Below are 25983 nucleotides of genomic sequence, written 5' to 3' on the forward strand. Positions count from 1 at the left end.
TTTCTGCTCAATAGCATAAGGCACTTCCCCATCTCCCTCCCTCCCAGCACTGACCTGCTCTTCATGCACCAAGTCTCTAGTCTGTCTTCTCACATGCCCTCAGAGTCTCCCTTCTTTACTCCAAGGCCTTACCGGATGTGACATTCAATGTGCTAGGCTCCTTCTGCCCAGGGTGCTCAGGATTCCAAGGCCCTTCCACCTCAGACATTCTACATTTCAGAGGCCCTTGTTTAAGGCACCACACAGCACAGCAGAGGGACACTTGGCCTTGAGCTCCCACTAGCTGGGGTCACTTGACACATACTGTGTGAACCACAGGAATCACTCAGCCTCTTCAGTGGCCCCAGGTAACTCTCAAAGATGGTAACTTACAACAATGTGGCCTGGGGGTGCTGGCTACAGTGTCCAAGGGAGCTCGAGCTCAGAGTCCTTCCTCAGGCTGGATCCAGGAGAGGAGTCCAAGATGCTCCACTGTGAGAGTAGAAAAGGTTACCCGATAGTGCGTGGTACCCTCACTCCCCTCTACACAGTGGGGCACCTGGAGGAGACCAAGGGATTTCAGGCTGAAAACAAATCAAGTGGTGAGACAGGAAATCTTCTCTCTAAACAGGGGGCAAAGCACTCTAAAGACAAGAGGCAACAAGTTCCAGGTAAATCAAACCACCACCAGCAACCCCGCCATTACCACCTTGGCCATCTCCCCTCATAACCTGATGGAGACAGCCTAGTACCATGTGTTGAAGAGCTCTGGGAATACCAGTACCCTCAAACCACCAGAACTGTTTCCAACCTGGCCCCTACAGCCATTATTGAAGGAAGAATTTCTTATGGAGCAGGGGCCCACTCTTTTTATCACCAGCACCAACAACTGCTGACCCTTTGCCACTGATAAGCAGATAAATGTAGGTGCCCTGGGAATAGCACCACCTCCAAGACCATCATTCCTACTTCTGCCTAGACCTTGACAGTGTCATCTGTGGAAGCAGATTCCCCACCAGCTGCCAGACAGAGCAGGCAAACCAACCTGGCTGAAGTAGGAAGGACCCTTGGAGGGAGAAATGGGAGGCAGCATGTGCCAGGCAAGTTAGACTACCTATTGCCACTCTGACTACCATCTCCTCTCAGACCCCTTGGTTTGAGCTCAAGGCCAGAGCTAAAGAGCCTTGGGATAGCCATACTTCCAGTGCAGTGCCATCAGCTACCATCCAGGAAGCAGCACCTGGGGAAAGGTGGCCTGGCCATGGGTCCTGCTGCCACAGCTACTGAGGACCCAGAGAGGAAAGTTCTTGTCGCCAAAAGCCTTGGCACTACCAAATAGTTCAATATTAGAAACTCATATATCAGTGGGCATGACATTAATGAAGCATTAACATGTGCTTCATCGCCGTATACTAAGGATCAAGAGACTTCGTCATCTAATTTGTAGCTGAAACCTTCCATCTGTGTCATCTTCCCCTATTCAAATATATGCTCCTCGAGAGCAGACGCCACCTTGCTTTGTATCTTAGCACAGTTCTGAGCGCAGTAAGCAATTATTAAATGCTCTCTGCATTTACACAAGATCCCTGATGCCTGAACAAGCTTCCCCACTTAGATTAGACTATAGCGTTTCTTCAAACATGCATTTACTGTATGGCCAAGTTCTGTGAGCCTCTACTATCCCAAACATAATGGGTCCTTAGAGCTGTCTTCATGTTTCTACTCCATCTCCCCTCTCTCCGATACTGTTTTAACAGTTCTTCTGGACATGCTATTCTGGTCTAATATTTTTTTTGAGAATCTGTTGGTGAATTGGGATACAGGCAACCAAGCAAGAAAAGCCGGCTTTAACTTCTGCCTGGTCACTGAAACTCTTAGAGGCCGTGGCAAATCTCAGTGCTTTTAACAGTCTAATTGTACGTGTGGTGATCGGGGTTCAGACATCTCAAACCTGGTGTCCCCTTTGGGTGGTGGGACAGTAGCATAGTTCTGGATACCCAACTCTTAAGAGTTGGGAAAATGACCAGACTATAACATGTTCCCTCACTCTGTATTGCCAGGCACCTGGGAGACAAAGACCAAAATTCAAGAAGTGAGAGAAAGAGGGAAACCTGAGGCTGAGACAGGACATCCTACATTCAGAGCTGCTGCTGGTGGTGGACAGCCTATACAAATCCCACCGTATGACCCGAGGCCCCTAATGACAAGATAGGCCTCCGAGGGAGCGCCAGGTTGCCCACTCCAACCCTGGCCCTAGGATTTCTTCAGGCACATACCTGCTATAAGTCCAAGCTCCAAGTTTGGGGGTCATTCCCTCCGGAATCTGATACCGAGTTCCATGCTGAAATATCCTTCCCTCCTGACTCAAATACTCAGGTGTCGTGTTCCAGTTGTTCCCCCCTCCCCAGATCTGCCACTCTTTGTGTTATCTTCTGAAGCCCAACCCAATTGCCTCCAATACCCTCTCTACCCTGTTCTATAGCAGACATTCTCAGCTCTGAAACACATTTCTATTCTTCTGCTTCTGATGTGTTGTACACTCAAAGTTTTCTACTGTTTAGCTTAGACCCTCAGAATTCTAGATTCCCAAGTCTCTCCTCTAGTCCCTGACACTGTGTCCTATGTTCTAAGATCCCTCTGACTACCACGTGTTCTAAGGTCCCTGTGATACTTTCAGTTAAACATTCCAAGTTCTTTGGCTTCTGCAATCTATGCTGTCTGTGCTAACATCCAACTTTAAGAACTCTGATTCTATTTTATGATTTTAAGGTTCCTCACACTCACCTGCCACAAGCTGTGCTCTATTCTTCCTTTAAGCTCTATCGAGCTTTCCAAATAATGATACTATATTCTGCATTGTTATATTTGCAGACTCTCACGTTCTTTATCTGAAGGCCTTCTATTTCTGACTTTAGGTTGCTATTAGTTCTGAGAATCTACATTCAGCTGGTACTTCCAACCTTGACATTCTATACTCTAACATTTCTCATGTGTGGTGCCACAGCATAGAGAAGTGGCCTTGGATCCCTGAAGATATGTCTTTAAGTCCAGCCTTTGGAGCTCGCTATGATCATGGGAAGTGGCAATTTCTTGGTGGCACAAGTAAACTCTCAAACTGAGACAATAATTTAGGGAAATGAGGCACTGTATTCTGCATCTATTGACATGACATGATTCTTGGTAGTCTAGTATGGCCTATTATATCCATTATCTTTTCAATATTGAGCCAAATCTATATTCCTGATATAAATCCAACCAGGTCATAAAATAGAATCTTTTTGATATGTTGCTACAGCCTCTTTGCTAATTTTATTTAAACATTTTGGATCAATGTTCATTAAAGAATCGATTCACATCTTTTTTGGTCATGGTCTCCTTTCTATCATGGATGGAATTTGCTTGCATACCTTCTGTTTCTGTCAATGCAAACAGTTCATGTAATATTAGATAAGGTTTTCTTTTACTGGTCCATAAATGCATGTGGGCCTGTGGGAATTCCTTTGGGAATTAATGATCTATTCAATTATTTTTTCTCATATTGGTTTATTGAAATTCTCTACTTTTCTTATTGCACTAATCTAGGAATTTCATATTTTTCAAGTTTCCAATTCATTTAATAGTTGGTTTTATGAGCACACTTGGGTAAATAGTCATTTCCTTTATTTCCTCATTTCTTTTGAGTCTTTCGTTTTCATCCTGGAAACTGGTCACCTCTTCTTCTTCTTTTAAAAGAAATCAAATCAGCTAATATTTTACTGTTCTCCTTCCTGAAGAAAACAGCTTACTGTTCTTTTCCTTTAATTTTTATGACTTTTTGACTTCCCTGTCCCTTTGCTTGTAGCCTCTTGGAGTTATTCTTTTCTTCTAGTTCTGTATTCTGGATTTCCTTGACTTCCAAACACCTCTTCACTGTGGGTGTCTTGTTGTTACTCTTTCTTCCAACTTTCCTTCTCAAATTAGGATGTAATATTGGGCCAGGCTCTGTGGACTTCCAGAAGGAATAGTGGTGCCTTGGAGGGTTCTATCTTTATTCTTTGGGCTCCAGCTGTTACTTTCTCTAGGTAGGGAGCAGTACATTCTTCAAAGATCTCAGGCTAGGAACGCCTAAACTTTCAACAAGCCCTGAAGCAATAGGGTCTAAGGCAGAGTCTGATTACAGCCTTCTGGTCTGTGCTTTGGAAGTCCTGACCCAGGTTTTCTTCTGGTAGATGGAACTGCAGATTTGTGCCAATTGGCATTCCAGGAGATTGCTTCTAGACTCACCCCTTATTAGAGATCTGGACAAAAAGACAAGTGAAAAGCAACAAAACTGAAGGCTCCTCATTGGTTTGAGTCCCTTGCCCAGGCTACTCTACTGCAAATTGCAGTCCTGGTCCTTGGGTTAAATCCACAGCCCCAATTCAGGGTCAGAGTCACACACACTGGATCCAAACTCCTTCCCCTGGGGCAAGCTCAGTTAGAATGAAAAGAAACCATCAGATGGTTCTTCTTCCTGCTCCTTGTTTGGTACCTTCTTACAGGTCCCATCTGCAGGGTAACCTCAACCCCCCTCCTTGTCCAGGTACACAAGACCACAGGAAAAAAAGTCATGACCTTTCCTGGGTGGATCAGGTGCCCAATGCCTAGAAACCCATGGCTATCTCTGGTGACTTAGGCTAGAAAAATGGACCTCGGAGGGTTCTCTTTGGATATCCCAATTCCTGCTTGGATTGGAGCACTTACCTGATCTTTGTTGGAACAGTCATAGGAGAGGAATTGGGATGTGCCACTGCTTCTGACTCTGGCATCTCTTCAGGACTTCTGGATGAAGGTTGAGTTCCTCCTTGGGCTGGGGCCAGCAGAAAAGTCTGAGATGTTCCACTGTGAGAGTAGGGAGGGTTACCTAGTAACCTTGGCCCCCTCCATACAGCAGGGTACCTGGAAAAAAGTCAGGAAAGACAGTACAGGTTCAAAGAGAAAACTTCAGACTGGTCATAGGATTGGATATTATGCTTAAAAATAAAGGGTTCCCAAAGCCTTCCTTCCACCTGTCACTTGGTTTTCTACAATCCTTTTTTGTCTTTAACCTCCAGTGCTCCAAGCATCCTTCTAGGCCTGATGTTTCAGGCTCTAATGCATGAGGCAGCATTGCCTGGGTGATTGAGCCCTGCTCCTGGGACAGGCACACCTAGCTTTGAGTCTTGCCTCCTTGTCAATGGCCAAGTGGTGGAAATGCTGTGCAGGATCCAGGGTGGGATTCAGGCCTGAGGTCTGGCCATCATCCTTAGGCAGGAAGCAGTAGCCAAGTCCTAGATGCCTGACTTCGAGAGATAAGAAAATTACCTGACAGATTACAGTAACTTTCTTGTCTCTACGAGGTCAGGCATCTGGTTGTCAAAGTATGGGAAGAAGGAAGAAGCACAAGTCTGCTGATGGGACTAGATATCTTGTCTGCACAGAGAGTGTCTTCCAATGGTGGGATGACCCTAATACTGCCACTACTGCACAGTCTGAGGCCACTGTAAAGGATCAGGACCTCCCAGAGAAGAGGCTTGGCTCTGCCAACCACAACCCCGGGGCTCCTTCAGATGGCCACTTGCTACCATCCTCTCCTCCCAGGCTCTGACATTCTGAGTTTTATAGTCTGCTTCCTGTCCAGCCTATACTGACCAAGGTAACCCTGCAGAATTAATCACCACATGGCCTCTGAAGCCCAGGGACCTGGTTTTAACTCCTACCTCTAAAACATAAAACTGGAGTGACTCTAGGCAAATAGGTTACATTCCCAGTGGCCCAGGCAACTCCCTCACACTATAACTTACCTAGAATGGCAAGGTTGATGTGCAGTGGCCAGCCATGCTGAGTTCCAGGGACTCTGATCACTCTTCAGGTTGGGTCTAGGCACAACGTTCAAGCTGCCTGACTGAGAGAGACAGGACAATTACCTGGTGGTGAACCAAAGCCTCACCACCACTGCTGCCTCACTGCCCCACTCCACAACCACCAAGAACCAGGTGTGTATAAGGTGGAGAGGAAGGGAGTCGGGAGAGGAGGAAACCAAAGGCAAACTGGGAAAGGAAATTCGGAGGGCTGCTAGTGTGTGTGTGGTGAGCTAATGCTGTTGTTGCTGCTGCTGCTGCTGCATGACCAGAAGCCACCAGAGAGGATCAGGGCCTCCCAGAGAAGATCCTTGCTTGCTCCTGACCTGAACTCCCCTCTCAGATCCAGCTCCAGGGTTCCTCCAGACATGCCCACGCAGCATGGAATTGTGGTCTCTGATCCTTCCATGTACACATTGACTCCCTGGGCCTTCTGTTATGCCCCTTTGGCCTGACACACCTGAAGGGAATCTTGCATTTTGTGTTCTAAACTCCCTTCTGTCTCTGATACATGGTGCATGATGGGGTTTCCAGGCCTGCCATGCTATGTTCTAAGGCCCTTCCAGCTTTCACTTTCCCATTCTTGGGACCCTTAGGGCTCTGACATTGTGTTCCAAGGACCCTCAACTCTCTCATGTTCTAATATTCCTTCTGGCCTTGCAGTCATGAAGCCTTAGTTTCCCAGTAGAATTGCTTGTCAGCTCCAGAAGAGGGGAGGGAGTGAACACAAATCATGTAACCCTAGTACTGAATATTTTTTTTAAAGAAAAGATTACATTTTAATAATTAAAAAAACAACTTAGTTCCAAGGTCTGACTCTGAGCCCTGCTGACTGTGTGATCCTGGGCAAGTCATTTAACATCTCAAAGGGACCAAGCAAGTCTAAGAATGTACCTTAAAGCCAGGGGTCAGGGGCACCGTGCACTGTCCATGTGTAGTACTCAGGCCCAGGGCCCATCTTCCTCCTCAGGCTGGGGCCAGGAACAGAGTTCTGGAGGCTCAACAGTGAGAGATGAAAAAGTCAGTTAAGAAAGCAGGTACCCTAGGCCAGGAATGAGGCAGGAATGCTAACTAGGTGAGAGGGACAAGGCACTTACGTGTCAGTGTTCTGGGCAAGTCAAAAAAGCCAACTTCCAGCCAAGGGTCATTGGGGCAGTGTGCAGGGCCAAGATGTGCTGAGGCTCAGTGTCTTGGGTCCAGGGTCCTTCCTCAGACTGTCTAGTAGTGGAGGCCTAGATGCTCGACAGTGAGAGACAAGAAAGCTACCTACCCACCTGTTACAGAAGCTTCACCCTGCTCCCATTGTCTCCTTGCCACCCAACAATGCCGAACACATAGAGGAGAAAGAGCAAGAGGAAGGAAAGAGGGGGATAACCCCTAGTGGGGAAATCTAAGTTGTAGGATCGGCCAGCCATGGAGTGTGGTGGGATGGGGAGTCTGATCGAGCATTAGTAATATTGCTAAAGGACCTGAGGCCACTGAGGAAGATTTGGCACACCCAGAGGAGAGCCCTCCAATCTTCCTGTTAGTCTCTCTCCCACCCTGGCTCCCCTCTTAGATACACCTCCAGGATTATTTCAGACATGCACTTACTTACACCAAGCCCAGGCTTCGGGTTCGAGGATCTCTGTCCCGCTTCTAACACTGTGTCCCATGGTCTAAGTTCCTTCTTTCCCATCTCTAAACAACTGTGTTCTGTACTCTAAAGGCCTACCTTCTCAGCTGGGCCACATTTCTACTGTTTGGGTTCTGAAAATCCCTACAGCATACTCTAAGTCCCCCCCCCCATGCATCCCAGACCCTTAGGATTGAGAATTCAAATTCATTCAGGTGGGCTCTGAAACTGTGTTCTCTATTCCAAGGGCCATTCTGACCTGGGCCCATTGACTCTTCTGTACTGGTTCCCTCTCTCTTTACCTTGTCACTCTGGCTTGCATATTCTCTATTCCATTCTGCTGTTGCTACTTTCCTTTTGGCACAGGTCATCTTTAACCTATGTTTGAAAGTTCTCTAGATGATCTCTGACGTTTTCTACTCTTGGCCCGCTTGCCTCTGAAACCCCCAGGCTCCCTAAGTTCCAGAGACTGCTTCTGCTAGTATTGAATGTACCAGGGTCAACTTGCCAATCTCTGACAGCTGAAATGAAACAGTGCCACCTGGGGATGACACATGGAACTCCAAGTTCCAATGTTCTTTCAGGCTATGTCTTTTTACATCTGTTACCCTTTTAGGTCAATCGTTCCTTGTTCGGAGATCTTCTTTCCTGGTGATCCTCCGTTGTTGGGCTCTTTCTCACTCTGGTAATTTCTGTTCCAAGTTCTATTCTCAAGCCTAATGCCTTGAGATCCAAACTTGGAGTCAGCTGGATCTTGCTTGGAGTCCTATTGGCTACATAGTAACAGTGAATGGGAAAGCCACTTTGATCATCTCCATGGTCCAAGACACTTTTTACAACTGTTACTTATAGCCAGGGCACAAGGGATGTGTATGACATACAGATGTGCTATGGCTTAGGGTTTCCGTGCCCTTCTCAGGCTGGTGTAGTAGAACCCTAGATGCCAGATAGTGAGAGAAGGGTGAATTACCTGATAGAGAACAGCATACTCACCATTCTCTACACTGCCGGGCACCCGGAGGACATAATGTCCCAGGAAGGAAAAGAAAGGGCAAGGCTAACTCTGCAGACATATGTTGGCCAGGGGTGCAGTGACCCTAGTCATGATTCTTCACAGCTGAAGGCCACTAAGAAGCACCAAGGAAGATCTCTGGGCTTGACACACACATACTTGCACGTAATTCCATGTTCTAGAAACTGTGTCCCTCCAGACTCTGAAATTCTTGTACAACATTTCAAGATGCTACTATTTTAAGAATGGAGGAAACTTCCAGCTTTACTACTCTGTACCATTCTGTGCTCTAAGTTCCCTCCAGTGTGGCCATTCTGTGTTCTAAGGATTAACAAACATGCTACGTTCTAATGCCCATGTTGAGAGACATTAAGTAAGCCTCAGGGATGGGAAACCCTGGCTCCAAGTTGCTGCCTCACAGACATGGTCACTGTGTGACGCTGCCTTCGAAACTTAACCTCCTGGTGTCCTTTAGGGCATGGGACTGAGGACCCCACTCCCCCCCCCCCCTAACCAAGGGGACAGTCGCAGAGTCCTAGACACTCAACGGTGAGAAGCAAGGATTTACCAAGATAAAACACGGCATATTTTCCTGCTTCTACACAGTCGGGCATCTGGAGGTCAAAGAACAGGACAAATGAAGAGTGGGATCAGGGGGAAAGAACTCTGATGATGATAGGACTGGATATGCTGCTTTCAGAATGAGCATGGCCAGTGATGAGGTTCACCTCTAGTGTGACTGTTATCCAGTTGAGGCCACTGACTAGCATCAAAGGCCTCCTCTGGCCCACATGGGTGTGTCACACATGCCCTTAATATGAACTGGAGGGGGTTCCACCTCTTATCCTGTGATATTTCAGGATGAAAGGCCTCTAGAAGATCAAACATCTTAAAGTGTTCATAGGTGTCTTCTGTGGGACACTGTGTTCTCAGGGTCTAATGTTCTATCTTCAAATGCTCCTTTAGAAAAACGGTATGCCTGCCTCAGTAAATAGGAAATGCTTGCTTTAAGTCCTGCCTCAGATAAAGAATCACTATGTGACTGTTAGCTAAGTAACTTCTCAAATGTCCTAGCCAATTCTCAGTTTCTCATAAAGAAAAGTCATGGGCTATGTGAACAGATGAGTACACATGTATGTGTGAGGGTGTATGTGCACATGCAATGTGTCTAGGCTAATACCTAGGGTCGCCATCCCCTCCCAACAGTAGTAGAGGCCTAGATGCTCAGCTGCAAAAGGCAAGAAATTTGCTGAGAGAGAACACAGCACCTTTCACGCCTCTACACAGTCAAGTACCTGGAGGTCAAAGAACAGGAAGAAAGCAAAGGCCAACAACAGACCCAGACCAGAAATCCAGCTTCTAGACTGCCAGTGGCCAGCAATGGGATTAAGCAACTGCAGCATGGCTGTTTCACAACCTGAGGCTATTAATTAGCACTAAGGAGCTCCAAAGGAAGACCCAGGAGCCACCTCTCCCAGGGACATGCTGCTCAGATCTCACACCATGGATCCTTCACACATTACTCTACTCAGGTTGCGTGTTCAACTATCCCTCCTATACTCACTTCCTAGCTGTGTGACCCTGGGCAAGTCACTTAACCCCCATTGCCTACTCCTTATCACTCTTCTGCCTTAGAACCAATACACAGTATTGCTTCTAAAGTGGAAGATAAGGGGTCAAAAAAGTCACTATGTCACCAATCTTAATGCTTGCTGGCATGCAGGGTGGGGTGGGCTCAGCTCTATGGACCCTATCCTCCCTTTTGGGGCAGGGGACAGTCGCAAAGTCCTAGACACTCAACTGTGAGACGCAAGGATTTACCGAGAGAGACAAAACGGCATAGTTCCTTGCCTCCACACAGTCGGGCACCTGGAGATCAAAGAACAGGAACATGGAAAAGGGAGAAAGGAAATCCTAAGCTCAATGATGGGATGAAAAATCCTGCCTTCAGAGTGAGGGTGGCTAAGTGATGGGTGGTACCCATAGTTGTGTTGGTGTATAGCATCAGGCCACTTACCCGGGGTTTCCTGAAGAACTGTGGCACCCGTCTAAGACTCCAGACTCAGATCCAGCACCAGTTCCATCAGAAAAGTACTTACTAAACTTGTAGGCTCAAGTCGCACATTCTAGCATCCCTCTCTGTCCTCTGATCTCTGTTATTACATCTCCTCAGACTGACAGATCCTATCAGATCTGATGCTCTAATGCAATCTGAAGTGCCCCCATCTGACATTGGGTTCTCATGGTTTAAAGTGATAACTTTTAGTGCTCAGTAAGAAAGGCCTTATGCTTCCTTGAATAGGAAAACCTGGCAGACAGGCACAGGCCTACTGTATACTTGTATCTCAACTTCTCAAATGGTACAGACAATATTCAAAATAATGAGGGAAGGTCAGAGGGCATGTATGCAGGCACATGTGCATATGTTTTTCTTTCCATTCAAAAATGGATGTGTGTATGCATGTATGTACGTGTGCATGTGTGTGAAATCTGGCGTACTTAGACTTACCCCTAAGACTCTCACTCTCTCCTGGGTAGGAGACAGCAGCAGAGTCCTAGATATTCAACTATGAATAGTGAGAAATTTACCCAGATGCAACATAGCATCTTTTCTGCTGTTATAGTCAGGTACCTAGAGGCCAAAGGAAAATGAAGAAGACCAGAAAGGCTGAATTTAGTGATGGGTCTGGAAATGCTGTCTCCAAATCGACAGTGGTCAGTGATCTAGGGATTCAGACATTTGGACTTTTTCCCAGTCCAAATTCCACGTTCCAGCAACTCTCCCTCCAGACCCTCATTTTCTGACCTTTGTAATTATGTTTTCTTAGATAAAGACGTTCAAATGACTAAAGACCCCAATTAAATCTAACATTCTATGGTATTCTAAGGTGCCACTAGAGTGTACTGGGGACCAGCACTTCTGGTGTGAAGGCTTGTTGAGCCCTTTTCAGGGCTTCTCATACACCTTTGAGGTCCTCTTGTCACCCAACTCTCACCTGTGGCTCCAAGAAGCTGTAGCATGGCAGTGGCCACACCCCAGGAAAAATGTCTTGGAAGATGGGCTAAACTAGGTTGAGGATAACCAACAGGCCTCCAGCCCATCAGGGAGTTAGAGGGATGTCTACCCTAAGTATGAGAAGAATTCCCCTGGTGGAAGGGGCAGATGAGAATGATCTGTTCCAACAGCTGTGAAGATGGTAAAAGCAGATACTATGGAGTGTTTGGAGTTTGATCAGAGATCGAAGATGCCAAGGTCCATCCAGTGCATCCTGGGCCATCAACTGTCATCCTGACTTTTGTCTTGCCACCAGACTTTGATGACTCTGGAAGAGAGTGAGGCTGATGACTTTGTGCAACTTCAGCTTGCTTAAATTCAATTCACAAAAGCAAGTCAAGACATCACTTTGTGACGTCATTGGTCCTCTTTCAAAATGGAGAAGAAACCACAAAATGCCTCCACTTTGACTCTTTGTGTTCTCATGGTCTAAGCTGATGTTCTAATGCTCCCTCAGGGACATCGTATGCCTCAGTAGATAGGAAACTTGGCTACAGAAGCCTTTTTCAGACAGACACAGAGTCACCATGGAGCCCTGTACTAGAAACTAAGGTTCTTGGAGGCATGCAGGGGGTAGATGGGCTCAGATCTGGGGCTCCCACCTCCCTCCCGGTATAGGGGACAGATGCACAGTCCTAGATGCTCAAATGAGAGAGGCAAGAAATTTACCGAGAGAGAGAAAACACGACGTATTTCTTGGCTCTACACAGTTGGGCACCTGGCCATCAAAGAACAGGACAAATGAAAGGAGAGAAACTAATGTCCAGTGAGGAGGCCAGTGATAAGGGCATCCTACATTTGTTGCTACGTAGCCTCAGGCCCTGACCCAGCATCAAGGTCTTCTAAGGAAGACTAGAGGTTCCTGCCCTGGGATTCTCCACATATAACTAGCACAAAGGTTCCTTTAGCCATTTGCCAAGGTTTCAAGTTGCAGCATCCCTCCTGCAGACTTCTAATAATTCTCACCTTTGTTATTATGTCTCCACAGACAAGAGCATCCCAAGCATAAAGAACACTATGAGACTTACTATTTTAAGGTATTCAACGATGCTCCCTCAGAAATGCATATGCCTCAGGGCATAGGAAACCCAGGCTCTGAGTCTTGTATCACACAGCCAGGGTCACTGTGTGACTTGGCATTGGACTTTTCAGAGAGGTCAGTTACCTCTCACAATCATTCACAACCGATGGGCATGGCGTCTATACATATTCAGGGAACAGCTAGACACAGACCTAGGGGCCCTCATCCTTCTTGGGGCAGGGGGACAGTAGCAGCAGTCCTAGATGCTCAATTGTGAAAGGCGAGAAATTTACCAAGACACAACACGGCATATTTCTCGCCTCTACACAGTCGGGCACCTGGAGGTCAAAGAAGGGGAAAACGAAAGAGGACAAAGGTAGAAAGAACACCATGTCTAATGAGGGGAGCAATGATCTAAGGCACCTCTCGTCTGACACTGTGATCTTACGGTCTAACATTTCATCTTCTAATGATCCTTTAGAAAGATCCTGTGCCTCTGGACAGGAAGTTTGAACTTAGAGTCCTTTCTTGGACTGCCACAAAGACACTGTGGGACCCTATGCTACTTAAAGAACTTCTCAAAAGGCCTACTTAACTCTCAAAGATACTAACGAGGAAGGAAGAGAGGGATGGGAGGGAGGAAGAGAGAATGTCTACATGTGCATCTGGTGTGTGAGGTGTACCTATGCCCACCTGGGGTCCACATTCCCTCCTGGGGCAGGGGATGGCAGCAGAGTCCTAGATGCTCAATTGTGAAAGGCGAGAAATTTACCAAGATACAACACAGCATATTTCTCGCCTCTACACAGTTGGGCACCTGGAAGTCAAAGAAGGGGAGAAAGATAAAAGGAGCAAAGGTGAAGCCCTGTGTCCAAAGAGGGGAGCAATCATCCTGCCTTCACAGAGGGCCACCCCTAGTATTGTTGTTGCATAACCTGAGGCTCTAATGAGCATCCTGGGGCTCTCGCCCTGGTCTTTCCACACAGATCTATCACCAAGGTTCCCTCAGACATTTGCACTTACCATATATAAGTCCAAGTTCTAGTATCCCTTCTTTTCACCTCTGATAATATTCTCTGGTCTATGTTACTATGTTGCTTCAAACGATGACATGCTAGCACCTAGAGGACCCTATATCAAATCAAATATTTTAAAGTGATCTAAGGCGCCTGTGTTTTCATGATTTAATGTTCTACCTTCTAATGAGCCTTCAGGAAGCCCATGTGCCTCTCTGAATAGGAACCCTTGGCTTCAAGTCCTGTCTCAACTGACACAGAAACATTGTGTGACCCACTAAAGTACTTAAAGAACTTCTCAAATTGTCCAGTTGACTCAAAGACACTAACAAAGAAAGGTGTGAGAGAGAGGAAACAGAGGAGGGAGGGGAGAAAGACACACAGACAGAAAGACAAAAAGGCTAGGACAGAGACAGAGAGAGAATGAATGTGTGTGTGTGTGTGTGTCTAGCATGTGAGGCATACCTATGCCCATCCTGGATTCCCCATGGTCTCCTGGGGCAGGGGGACAGTAGCAGAGTCCTAGATGCTCAATTGTGAAAGGCGAGAAATTTACCAAGACACAACACGGTATCTTTCTCACCTCTACACAGTCGGGCACCTGGAGATCAAAGAATGGGAAAAAGAAAAAGGGGGCAAATGTGAAGCCCTGTGTCTAAAGAGGGGAGCAGCAATATTGTTTTCGGACTGAGGACAGCTAGTGGCAGGGCCATCTCTAATGTTGCTGTTGTACAACCTGAGGTCACTAATGAGCACCAAGGGCCTTCTAAGAGAGACCCAGGGTTCCTACCCTGGTCTTTCAACACAGATTTGTCACCAAGTTTCCATCAGATATTTGCTCTTACCAAATAAGCCTAAATTCTATAATTCTCCCTTTGCACCTATACTATTCTCTGATCTATGTTAATATGTTGCTTTAGCCAATGACATTCTAGCACTTAGAGTGTCCTATCAGATTGAATATTATAAAGTGATCTAAGGCTCCTCTTGTCTGACAATCATCTTGTAATACTCCTTCAGAAAGATCATATGCCTCCCTTGTTGGGAAACCCTGACTTCAAGTCCCTCAGACCAACAGAGTCACCCTGTGACCCTATGCTACATAATTAATTTCTTGAATTATCCAGTTGGCTCTCAAACACTAACGAGAGAGAGAGAGAGAGAGAGAGAGAGAGAGAGAGAGAGAGAGAGAGAGAGAGAGAGAGAGACAGAGACAGACAGAGACAGACAGAGACAGAGACAGAGAGTCAGAGAGAGACAGACAGAGAGACAGAGAGAGACAGAGACAGAGAGACAGAGAGAGACAGAGAGACAGAGAGAGAAAGAGACAGACAGAGATAGAGAGAAAGAGAAAGAGAGAGACAGAGAGAGAGTGTGTGTATATGTCTGGTGTCTGTGGTGCACCTAGGCTCAGGCCTAGGGTCCACATTCCCTCCTGGGGCAGGGGATGGCAGCAGAGTCCTAGATGCTCAATTGTGAAAGGCGAGAAATTTACCAAGATACAACACAGCATATTTCTCGCCTCTACACAGTCGGGCACCTGGAAGTCAAAGAAGGGGAGAAAAATACAGGGGCAAAACAGAACCCTATGTTCAGTAATGAGACTGGTAATCTTGCCTTCAGACTGACTCGGGGAGATGCGACATTCCTGCCCTGCTCTTTCCACACAGACCTATCACCAAGGCTCCCTTACACATTTGCACTTACCATATAAGCCACAAGTTCCAAGTTCCAGCAACTCTCTCTCTCTCTCTCTCTCTCTCTCTCTCTCTCTCTCTCTCTCTCTCTCTCTCTCTCTCTCTCTCTCTCTCTCTCCTTTCTAATACTTTCTATTCGGTGTTATGATATCTCTTCAGACAATGACATTCCAGCACTTAAGGACTTAAACTGAACATTAGAGGGTGATATATCAGATGTCTCCTGTTTGATGCTCTGTGTTCTCACAATCTAACATTTTATCTTTTGAAATACCATTAGAAAGAATGTGTGCTCCCTTGGGTGTGTATGGGTATTCTGGGGGAAGACTAGCACCTCTTTTTGATGGGAGCTTTTCTGAGCCCTTTTCAAGGCTGCTCAACCATTTTTGGGTCCACCTGTCTCATCTGTGGCTCCAAGAAGCTGTAGCACTTGCAGCAGCCACACCCCAGTAAAACCATCTTAGCAGATGGGTTAAATCGGGTGGAGAGTAACTGATGTGCCACAAACCCAACTGTGAATTGGGGGTGTCTACCCCAAGTATTTGAGGACTCTCCCCAGTGGTATGGATGGATGAAAACAATTTGTTCCAACGGCCATGAAGGAGGCTGAAGCAGCTACTGTGAAGTGCTTAGAGCTTGGTCAGACATCCAAGACACCAAGGCCATCCACTGCATCCTGGGTCACTGCCAGTAGTCCTGACTCTTGTCCAGCCACAGGTCTTTGATGACCCTGGAAGAGAAAGAGAGGCTGTAGGCTTTGTTCAATATTGCCTCATTTAAATACAATTCATATGCAAGTCAAAACATCACCTGATGCTGTTACTGGTCCTCTTCGAAATAAAGGATAAATAATAATGCTTTTCTGGCTGGGACATTCCGGCTTGAAGTCCTGCCTCAGAGCAGCACCCAATCACTGTGGGTTTATACCCTCTCTGGCAGCAGAGGACAGCAGCAGAATCCTAGATGCTCAATGATAAGAATCAAGAAATTAACCAAAAGAAAACAGTATCTTCCCTAATTCTATGCCACTGGAGTATCTAGTGGTTAAAGAAGTAGAGGAAGGAAAAGATGATCCAAGGACAGTAATGGAATCAGAGATTCTGCTTCCACTCTGATGGTGGCCAGTGGATGGGGAAGTCCAGTTCTGCTATTTCACAGTCCCAGGTTAGTAGGCTAACTTTTCAGACAATGATAGTCTAGAACTAAAGGAACCCATGGGATCCAATATTATCAAATGCTCTAATATTTCTCTTACCTGACATTCTGTTCCTGCAGCATATGCCTTCTGAAAGACAATATTTCACAATGGAGAGACAACCCTGGATCCAAGTACACAAAAGTAGGCAATGTGTGATCTTGGGCTGGAAATTTGACCTCTGGGTGTCCTTCAGGGTGTAGGGCTAAGGAGCCACTTCCTCCTGATGGTAGTAGAGTCCTAGATGTTCAATTATAAGAGGCAATATAGTTAATGAGAGAGGAAACACGTTGTCCTTCCTTCTGGAGATCAAATAGAATAGGAGAAAGGAAAAGAAGAACCAGGGGAAACTGACTCCAATGATGGAACCAGAAATCCTGTCATCAGCCTGAGAGTGTCCAGTGGTCAAAATACACTGGTGATGCTGCTTTACAATTTGAAGTCGGTAATTTAGCATTAAGGGACTCCAAGGGGAGCTCTGTGGTCCCTGCCCCAGAATCTCCACTCAAATCTAGGACTAGGGCTCCTTCAGACATACACTTGCTCCAAAATAGAATTTCACCTGCCATCATCCCTCTATCCAGATTGAGATATTCAGAAAATGACATGGTAGCACTAAAGAAGTCCATCCACCCTGCCATTCTAAGGCCTTCTGAGTACACCTTGTGTTCTCATGGTTTAATAGTCTACCTTCTAACTAATGTTCCTTTACAACATTTGTGTGCTTCGATGGCTGAGAAACTGGCTCCCAGTGCTCCCTGAGACAGACATAGAGGTGCTGTGTGACTCCGTACTGGGAACTAACCCCATGGAAGCTGTAGACTGTCTTAGGTGTGAGAACCCCACCCCCTCCTAATGGAGGGGACAGTAGAAGAGGCCCAGACACTCAACTGCGAGAGGTAAGGATTTACCTAGAAAGAAAACACGGCATATTTTCCCACCTCTACACAGATGAGCACCTGGAGGGCAAAGAATGGAAGACAAGAATAGGGGAAAATGTAAGCCAAGTGATCTGAGCAGATATTCTGTCTTCAGAGTGGTTGATGGGGGTGCCTCTTAGCATTGCTGCCGCATAGCCTGAGACCACTAACCAGCATCGAGGGCCTCCTAAGGAAACTTGGGACCCATGCCCTGCACTCCCCACTCAGACAGAGCACCGAGGTTTCTTCAGCCATACACAGGTGATACCATCTCCAAGGTCTATCTTCTCACAGCCCTTCCTTCAGACCCTGATATTCTTCGATCTCTATTATCAAGTCTCCTTAGACAATGATATTTCCAACACTAAAGAACCCTATCAGATCTAATAGTCTAATGAGCCTCCTGTCTGACATTCCGTGCTCCAAGGACTAACATCCTGTGATCTGATGCTCCTTCAGAAAGACAAAATGCTTCAAATACACGGGAAAGCCTGGCTCTAAGTCCTCTCTCAGACAGACAACTAGTCACTGTGTGCCCTTGCCCTAGAAACATGTCACCTCTGGGTGGCATGAAGGGTAAGTGCACTCAGGTCCGGGGACCTTCCTCTCTCCTGAGGCAGGGGATGGTAGAAAAGTCCTAGATGCTCAACTGTGAGAGGCAAGAAATTTACCAGAAGAGAAAACACAGCATATTTCCCATCTCTACACAGTTGGGAACCTGGAGGTTAAAGGATCAAAGAAAGAAAAAGAGGGGAAAAGAAGAAACCTAAATCCAACAATAAGATCAGAAATGCAGACTTCAGATTGAGGGAGTCCACTGATAGAGTTTCCTCTAGTGTTGCTGTTGGATAGCCTGGTTCAATGACTGGTATCCAGGGCATCCTAGAGAAAACCTATGGCCTCTGCCCAGTGCTCTCTGTCAGACCATGCATCAGGTTTCCTACAGACACATACTTCCTGTGAGCCCATGTTCAGCAGTCTAGCATTTCTCCTTCTAAACTCTGACATTCTCTGATCTGTTGTTATGTCTGCTCAAACAATGACATGGCAGCACCATCAGATCAAACACCCATAGGTGCTTCCTCTCCAACACTGTGTTCCCAAGGGCTAACATTCTATCTTTGGATGCTCCTTTGGGAAATGCCATATGGCACAAAGACAGGAGTGATGCCAAATCCTGCCTCACTCTTGTCACTGTGTGACCTAGAGCTAAAAGCCTGATTTGTGGGTGGGATGCAGGCCACAGGTGGGCTCATGACTAAGAACCTTACTCCATTTTTAGCCAGGGCACAGAGGATGAGTCCAAGAGGCTCAACTGTGAGAAACAAGGATTTACCGAAAGAGAAAACACAGCATATTTCCCTGCCTCTACACAGTTGGGCAACTGGAAGTCAAATAACAGGTTTAAAGAAAAGGTATAAACCTTTAAGTCCAATGATTTGAATAGAAATGCCACCTTCAGAGTGATGGCATTAATGTTATTGAGCCTCAGGCCACTCACTAGCATCCCAAGTTCCTTCAGACATTTATATTTCCCATACACAAGGCCAAGGTCCATGTTATATCGTCCTTCCCTCCAGACTCTGTTATTCCCTGACCACTGTTATGACTGACTGTCTCCACAGACATTCTCCACAGAAATCACTAAAGGACCCCATGAGATCCAGCATTCTAAAGTGCACCCTCTTCGATGCTGTCTGTGTTCTCATGGTCTAACATTCAATTTTCTACTAGTCCCTCAGTGAATAGGAAACCCTGGCTTCCAGGTCTGCCTCAGACAGTCAACATGGCCACTCTGTAGTCTGAAGCTAAACACCTAACCAAGGGTGACCTGCCAATGTGTAGATGGGCTCAGGTGTGGAACCCTACTCTCTCGATGCAGGGGACAGTAGTAGAGTCCTAGACGCTCAATTGGTAGAGGCAAGAAATATACCAAGCGAGAACACAGCATATTTCTTACCTCTACACAGTCGGGCACCTGGAGATCAAAGAACAGGAAAGAGGACAATGGGGAAAAGAGTAAAGTCATTGTCCCAAGATAGGGCAAGAAATGCTGCCTTCAGAGTAAGATAGAGGTACCCCTTGACATGCTGCCTCACAGCCTAAGGCATCCAAGGCCTCCTAAGGAAAACCTATGGCCCCTGTATAATCCCCCGACACAGCACCAAGAGTTCCTTCAGACATGCACTTGATATAAGCCCAAGTTCCATGTTCTAGTAAGCTTCTTTCCTGACTGATATTCCCTCATTTCTGTTATGACTGTCTCAAAAGATGTTCCAGCGCTAAAGGTCCCTATCAGATCCAACACTCTAAGGCACATCCTCTTTGACGCTCAATGGTCTATGTTCTAATGCTTCTTCAAAAAGACAATATTCACAGTCAATAGGAAAATGTTCTTCTAGGCTTGTGTCAGACAGAAGCACAGGCATTGTGTGACCTTACCCTAGAATCTTAACCTGGGAGTGGCCTGTAACCTGAGCATATGCTGGCTCAGGCCTGGGGACCCCACTCCCTCCTGATGCAGGGGACAGCTGCGAAGTCCTAGATGCTCAATTGGTAGAGGCAAGAAATATACCAAGCGAGAACACAGCATATTTCTTACCTCTACACAATCGGGCACCTGGAGGTTAAAGGATAGGAAAAAGCAAAATGAATAACAGGGAGAAACTCAAGTCTAGTGAAGGAACTAGAAATCCTGACTTCAGACCAAGGGTGACCAGGAATGGGGAAGTCCTGGTGTGGTTGCAAAGCATCAGGACACCCATCAGTATCCCCTGAGAGAAGGGAACCTAAGGGAGACCTGTGGCCCTTTCCCTGGACCCCCAGCTCAGATATAGCAGCAGGGCCCCCTTAGACACGCACTTACTATAAGCCCAAGGTCCATTGTCTATCACCCTTCCCTCCAGATTCAGATATTCTTTCATCTCTGTTATTATGTCTCCTCAGACAATGACATTTGGGCACTGAAGGATCTTACCTAACATTCGAAGGTGATCTGAGGTGTCTCCGATCTGACACTCTGAGTCCTTATAACTGAACATTCTCATTTCTGATGCTCCTTCAGAAAAACAATGTCTCCCTGGAAAGGAAAACTTGGACCTCAGCAAGACGAATATTTACTGCATGACCTGGCACTAAGAACTTAAACTCCTGGTGACATGCAGGGGGTTAGGTGGGCTCAGGTCTGGGGACTCCACTCCCCGCTGATGCAGGGGCCAGTTGCAGAGTCCTAGATGCCCAAAAGTGAGAGGCAAGGATTTACCGGCAGAGAGAAAACGGCGTAGTTCCTTACCTCCACACAGTCGGGCACCTGGATGTCAAAGAACAGGAGAGAGGAAAACGGGCAAGAAAGGAAAACCTAACTCCAATGATGGTGGACCGGAAATCCTGCTTTTGGGCTGAAGGTAGACAGTGATAGGAATTTTTCTAGACCCAGCATCAGGTCCCTCCCTCATACTCCCCACTCAGATCTAGCACTAGGGTTCCTTCAGACGCACACTCAGCATAAGACTGTTCACCGTATCTGTTCCTCCAGGCTCTGGTATTCTCTAACCTCTGTAATTATGTCTCCTTAGACCACGACATTCCAGGACTAAAGGTTCCTTTTGCATCTAATATTTGAAGGAGCTTTAAGGTACCTCCTGTCTGACCCTCTGTGTTCATACAGTCTATCATTCTATCTTCTAATACTCCTTTGGAAATGCCATATGCTTCAATGGAGGCATATGTCAGGAAATGTCAGCTCTAAGTCCAGCCTCAGACAGAGGATCAAAGTAGAAGCTTGGGCTAGAAACATGATCTGGGGGGTGGGGGTGGCATGCAGGGTACAGGTGGGCTCAGGTCTGGGGACTCCATTCCCTGCCGATGCAGGGGACCGTCGCAGAGTCCTAAATGCTCAACAGTGAGAGGCAAGGATTTACCGAGAGATAGAACACGACGTAGTTCCTTACCTCCACACAGTCGGGCACCTGGAGGTCAAAGAACAGGAGAGAGGAAAATGGGTAAGAGAGGAAGAGAGGAAAACCTAAGTCTGATGATGGTGGACTGGAAATCCTTCTTTCAGAGGCAGAGAGACTGGTGATGTGGTGCCCCAAGTTTTACTGTTGCACAGTCAACCAGGATCAAGGGTCTCCCAAGGAAGACCTGTGGCTTGTATCCTGGAATCTCCACTCAGATCTAGCACCAAGGTTCCTACTTGATATAAATCCATGTTCCATGTTCTATCACTCCTCCCTCTAGACTTTGATATTCTCTTCTCACCTGTTGTTATGCCTCCTCTGACAAGTACTAGAGGACCCTATCAAATCTCATATTTTAAGGTGATCAGAGATGCCTCCTGTATGACACCTCATGTTCTCACAGTCTAACATCTCTTTTAATGCTCCTTCAGAAAGACCGCATGCTAAAGTAGAAAGGAAACTGCCTTCTAAGTCTGCCTTCTAAGTCCTGACTCAGACACACACAGTCACTATATGGTCTCGGGCTAGAAACTTAACTCTTGGTGACATGAAGAGGGTAGGTGGGTTAGGGTCTGGGGACAGTCGCAGAATCCGAGATGTCCAACAGTGAGAGGAAAGGATTTACCGAAAGAGAGAACACGACGTAGTTCCTTACCTCCACACAGTCGGGCACCTGGAGGTCGAAGAGTAGGAGAGAGGGAAAGGGATGAAGGGAATTCCTAAGTGCACTGATGGGACAAGAAATCCTGCCTTCAGACTTAATGGTAGCCGGCGATTGGGGTAGCCTTAGTGTTACTGTTGAATAACTTGAGGCTATTGACCAGCATCAAAGTCTCAAGCCTACAGGAGACCTGTGGCCCCTTGCCCTGAGGGTTACTTCAGACATCTGTACTTACTTTCAGTCCAAACTCCACATTCTAGCATCCCTCCTTCCAGACTCTGGTATTCTCTGATCTTTTATTATGTCTCCTCAGACAATGACATTCCAAGACTAAAGGATCATGTCAAATCAAACATTCTAAAGAGTTTGCAAGTGCCTCCTATCCGACATTCTGTGATCCCATGGTCTAACATTTCATGTTCTAATGCCCTTTTGGAAAAACAATATGCCTCAATGGATGTCAAACCCTGGCTCTGAGACCTGCCTCAAACAGATGGAGAATCACTGTGACCTTGGCCTAGAAAATGAATCTCAGGGTGGCATGCAGGGTGAGGTGGGCTCAGCTCTGGGGATCCTATCCTCCCTCTTGGGTCAGGGGAAGGTCGCAGAGTCCTAGACACTCAACTGTGAGAGGCAAGGATTTACCGGGAGAGAGAAAACGGCATAGTTCCTTACCTCCACACAGTCGAGCACCCAGAGATCAAATTCAGGAGCATGGAAAAGGGAAATTCTAAGTACAATGATGGGACCTATTGGTGCTAGTACCCCTAGCTGAGCTGAGTGCATAGCCTCAGGCCACTCATCAGCATCAAGGACTTCCCAAGAAAGAACTGGGGCACCTATCTTAGACTCCGGACTCAGATCCATCACCAAGGTGCCTTCAGAAATGTACTCACTACAAGGCCCAAGTTGCATGTTCTAGCATCCTTCTCTCTAGACTCTGATATTCTCTGATCTCTGTTACTATATCTCCTCAGACAGTGACATTCCAGGACTAAAGAACTCTATATCTAACATTCTACAGTGTTCTAAGGGGCCTCCTCTTGGACACTTGTTTCCTGGGTCTGACATTCTATCTTTTAATGCTCCCTTAGAAAGACCCATTAGTCTCAGTGAACAGGAAACCCCAGCTTTAAGTCTTTCCAGAGAGAGACAAAGTCACCACATAACCTTGTGATAGAAACTAAACCCACGATTGGAGAGCAGGGTCTAGGTGTGCTCAGATCTGGGGACCCCACTCCCTCCTGATGCAGGGGACAGATGCGGAGTCCTAGATGCTCAATTGGTAGAGGCGAGAAATATACCAAGAGTGAATACAGCATATTTCTTGCCTCTACACAATTGGGCACCTGGAAGTCAAAGAATGGGATAAAGGAAATGGAGAACAGGGAGAAATCTAAATTCAACGATAGGACCAGAAATGTCGCCTTCATATTGATGGTGGTCAGTAATATGGGTATCCCCATTGTTGCTGGTAAACAATCTGAAGCCACTAACCAGTATTAAAAGTCTCCTAAGGAAGATGTGTGGCTCTTACCCGAGCTCCCCATTCAGATCTAGCATTAGGTTTCCTTCAGACATTGGTGCATAATATAAGTCCAATTCCAAGTTCTAGAATCCTTCCTTCCAGACTCTGATAGTTACTTATTTCTGTAATTAGGTCTCCTTATACTCCATCTCAACACTAAGAGACTATTAGATCTAACACTCTGAAGTATACAAAGGTGCCCCCTCTCTGACACTGTGTTTTCATAGTCTAACATCTATCTTCTAATTCTTTTTCAGAAAAATCATCTGCCTCAGTGGACAGAGAAATCCTGCCTTCAAGTTGTGAGATAGTCACTCTGTACTAGTGCAGTGAACTCTCAAAGCTTCTAACTACCAAGACGCAAGTTGTCTCTGTGTGTGCGTGTGTTTCAGGTTGGCTCAGGACTGGGTTCCCCATGGTCTCCTGGGGCAGGGGGACAGTAGCAGAGTCCTAGATGCTCAATTGTGAAAGGCGAGAAATTTACCAAGACACAACACGGTATCTTTCTCGCCTCTACACAGTTGGGCACCTGGAGGTCAAACAATAGGAGAAAGGAAGGAAACCTAAATCCGATGATGGGATCAAGAAATCCTGCCACCAGACTGAGGTTGGCCACTCATAGCATTGACTTGATCTTGCTGCTGCACAGCCTGAAACCACCAACTAGCACAGCGGGCTTCCCAAGGGAGACTTGGGGTTTCTGCCCTGGCCTCTCCCCTCAAATCAAGTATACACATTCTTTCAGACATGCATGTATTATGAGTCCATATTCCATATTCTGGAATCCCTCCCTCTAACCTCCAATTTTCTCTGATTTCTGTTATAGTATCTCCTCAGGTCTTGGCCTTCCAGGACTAAAAGATACCATCACATGTAATGTTCTCTTTAGCATTCCTGCCTGCCTCTGATGTTCCGTGCTGCAGGGACCTGTAAGTCAATCTTCTAATGTGCCTTCCTAGAGACAATATGCCTCAATGAATGGATGGGAAACTTCGGCTCCCAGGCCTGCCTCACACAGTTTGTATTGTTTTGCCTCTGGGACCCAGTAACCTGGCCCTTCTCACAGCCACATGCCCAGTTCAAGACATCTCTGACCCTAGATGCTGGACTGTAAGGGAGGATTCAATTACCTGAGAGAACATGGCATCTTCTCCACCTCTATGCTGCCAACCACCTAGAGGCCAAAGTACAGGAGGAAAGAATATGGGGCATACAGTAAATCCCCAAAGTCCAATAATGGCACCAGGTAGCCCATCTCCCAGCACAGGGTGGCCAGTTCTGCTACCTTACAGTCAAAGTTCATTAACAATGACCTGTGTCTGCTAGGGAAGATCCTTGGCTCCTGTCCTTGGCACCTTTCTCATCCCCCAACCCAGGGCCCCTCCAGACATGCACTTACTGTAAGCCCATTCTCCAATATTAACCCCCCACCCCCAAAGGGTCTCATAATCAGTTCTCATCTCTTTTCCTCCTGGCTCTGACTCATCTTGTTCTACTGTTCCTTCTGGGTCTGATACTCCTTGTGCTATGTTCTAAGGCCTCATCCTATCAACTCTGAGAGTCCTGTGAGCTATCTTCTGAGGGCCGGCCCACCTACCCACCTCTGACAGCCTTTGTTCTGTATTCTCAGCTACTGACGCTCCTTTCTATTGTACTTGCTCTGACAATCTGTCCTCCAAAATTGAAGTACCAAATTCTCGTATTCCTCCTCTCACTACTGACAGTCTATATCCTGGTCTACTTCCTTTGTGTCTGCTCTAACATTAGATACTCTATGTCACAAAGTCTCTTCCACTTGTGTTCCATATTCCATAATGCCTTCTTCCTACCTGTGACATTTTGTTCTACCCTTTTTTGATGTCTAAGACCTTCCAGGTTGATCATTCCTCATTTTAGGGTTTCTCCCCTGGCTCTAACCTTCTTTACTGGAAGGCCTTTTACTCCTCTGACATCTTCTATCCCACAGCTCTGACCTCAAGTTAGCATGGAGTCCTGTGAACTCCATTTTACACATGCTGTCACTGTGTGACCAGGAAAGACTCTTAACACCTTCTACACTAGTGGGCCCCTGGAGGCTCAAGTGACTGAATAAGGGCACAAAAGGGACAGAACAGGAAATCCTGACTTCAGAAAGGAAGAGCTCTAAGAAAACTTCCAGCTCATGCATTCCCAGGACCTTAAGGCTCTGATATTCTGCATTTCCCAAACCCCTCAAATCTGTGTTAATGTTTTTACAAGTAGTCTGGAAGGTGACTTCACACTGGAGTCACAGGGACCTTCCTTCAAGTCCTCTCTCACACACATATCAATCGTGTGAGTCTGGCAAGACATTTATCCTCCACGAAGCCCAGGGAACTCTTTCAGACTGAAACTTACCACTCACAACAGGCAGGGGAGTGTTGGCCAGGGTCCAGGGAGGATCTGGCCCAGGCTAGATCCACTCACAAAGTCCAAGCTGGCTGACTGC

The 25983-nt window shown here is 46.6% G+C and overlaps 1 long non-coding RNA gene and 22 other non-coding genes across 24 annotated transcripts; all 23 read right to left on the bottom strand.

Moving 5' to 3' along the window:
- Nucleotides 1–41: 41 nt before the first annotated feature.
- Nucleotides 42–25300, bottom strand: LOC130456097 (uncharacterized). 2 transcript variants are annotated; one of them, XR_008914415.1, is made up of 5 exons: nucleotides 6935–25300; nucleotides 6732–6828; nucleotides 5781–5881; nucleotides 4702–4896; nucleotides 42–4256 (listed from the first exon to the last, which is right to left on the bottom strand). It is a non-coding gene; the product is annotated as an uncharacterized LOC130456097 (long non-coding RNA). The 2 variants fall into 2 exon arrangements; XR_008914414.1 differs by having other exon boundaries at nucleotides 6732–25300.
- Nucleotides 471–529, bottom strand: MIR7398J (microRNA mir-7398j). Its single transcript, NR_127721.1, has one exon. It is a non-coding gene; the product is annotated as a microRNA mir-7398j (primary transcript).
- On the bottom strand, nucleotides 5279–5336 carry MIR7398U (microRNA mir-7398u). Its single transcript, NR_127720.1, has one exon. It is a non-coding gene; the product is annotated as a microRNA mir-7398u (primary transcript).
- MIR7398S (microRNA mir-7398s) lies at nucleotides 8402–8456 on the bottom strand. The gene has a single exon (NR_127719.1). It is a non-coding gene; the product is annotated as a microRNA mir-7398s (primary transcript).
- On the bottom strand, nucleotides 9011–9069 carry MIR7398D (microRNA mir-7398d). The gene has a single exon (NR_127718.1). It is a non-coding gene; the product is annotated as a microRNA mir-7398d (primary transcript).
- On the bottom strand, nucleotides 9692–9750 carry MIR7398Q (microRNA mir-7398q). The gene has a single exon (NR_127717.1). It is a non-coding gene; the product is annotated as a microRNA mir-7398q (primary transcript).
- MIR7398P (microRNA mir-7398p) lies at nucleotides 10264–10324 on the bottom strand. The gene has a single exon (NR_127716.1). It is a non-coding gene; the product is annotated as a microRNA mir-7398p (primary transcript).
- Nucleotides 12166–12228, bottom strand: MIR7398W (microRNA mir-7398w). The gene has a single exon (NR_163021.1). It is a non-coding gene; the product is annotated as a microRNA mir-7398w (primary transcript).
- MIR7398A-5 (microRNA mir-7398a-5) lies at nucleotides 12811–12869 on the bottom strand. Its single transcript, NR_127715.1, has one exon. It is a non-coding gene; the product is annotated as a microRNA mir-7398a-5 (primary transcript).
- On the bottom strand, nucleotides 13290–13348 carry MIR7398A-3 (microRNA mir-7398a-3). Its single transcript, NR_127713.1, has one exon. It is a non-coding gene; the product is annotated as a microRNA mir-7398a-3 (primary transcript).
- MIR7398A-4 (microRNA mir-7398a-4) lies at nucleotides 14090–14148 on the bottom strand. Its single transcript, NR_127714.1, has one exon. It is a non-coding gene; the product is annotated as a microRNA mir-7398a-4 (primary transcript).
- On the bottom strand, nucleotides 15029–15087 carry MIR7398A-2 (microRNA mir-7398a-2). The gene has a single exon (NR_127712.1). It is a non-coding gene; the product is annotated as a microRNA mir-7398a-2 (primary transcript).
- On the bottom strand, nucleotides 17338–17398 carry MIR7398V (microRNA mir-7398v). The gene has a single exon (NR_163020.1). It is a non-coding gene; the product is annotated as a microRNA mir-7398v (primary transcript).
- Nucleotides 18017–18077, bottom strand: MIR7398B (microRNA mir-7398b). Its single transcript, NR_127711.1, has one exon. It is a non-coding gene; the product is annotated as a microRNA mir-7398b (primary transcript).
- On the bottom strand, nucleotides 18683–18743 carry MIR7398C (microRNA mir-7398c). Its single transcript, NR_127710.1, has one exon. It is a non-coding gene; the product is annotated as a microRNA mir-7398c (primary transcript).
- On the bottom strand, nucleotides 19279–19337 carry MIR7398M (microRNA mir-7398m). Its single transcript, NR_127709.1, has one exon. It is a non-coding gene; the product is annotated as a microRNA mir-7398m (primary transcript).
- On the bottom strand, nucleotides 19920–19980 carry MIR7398L (microRNA mir-7398l). The gene has a single exon (NR_127708.1). It is a non-coding gene; the product is annotated as a microRNA mir-7398l (primary transcript).
- On the bottom strand, nucleotides 20609–20669 carry MIR7398O (microRNA mir-7398o). The gene has a single exon (NR_127707.1). It is a non-coding gene; the product is annotated as a microRNA mir-7398o (primary transcript).
- On the bottom strand, nucleotides 21267–21327 carry MIR7398K-2 (microRNA mir-7398k-2). Its single transcript, NR_127706.1, has one exon. It is a non-coding gene; the product is annotated as a microRNA mir-7398k-2 (primary transcript).
- MIR7398K-1 (microRNA mir-7398k-1) lies at nucleotides 21931–21991 on the bottom strand. Its single transcript, NR_127705.1, has one exon. It is a non-coding gene; the product is annotated as a microRNA mir-7398k-1 (primary transcript).
- MIR7398N (microRNA mir-7398n) lies at nucleotides 22612–22672 on the bottom strand. Its single transcript, NR_127704.1, has one exon. It is a non-coding gene; the product is annotated as a microRNA mir-7398n (primary transcript).
- Nucleotides 23269–23329, bottom strand: MIR7398R (microRNA mir-7398r). Its single transcript, NR_127703.1, has one exon. It is a non-coding gene; the product is annotated as a microRNA mir-7398r (primary transcript).
- MIR7398A-1 (microRNA mir-7398a-1) lies at nucleotides 23978–24036 on the bottom strand. The gene has a single exon (NR_127702.1). It is a non-coding gene; the product is annotated as a microRNA mir-7398a-1 (primary transcript).
- Nucleotides 25301–25983: the final 683 nt, after the last annotated feature.

Source organism: Monodelphis domestica, chromosome X (assembly GCF_027887165.1).
Source record: "Monodelphis domestica isolate mMonDom1 chromosome X, mMonDom1.pri, whole genome shotgun sequence".
Taxonomy (NCBI): Eukaryota; Metazoa; Chordata; class Mammalia; order Didelphimorphia; family Didelphidae; genus Monodelphis; species Monodelphis domestica.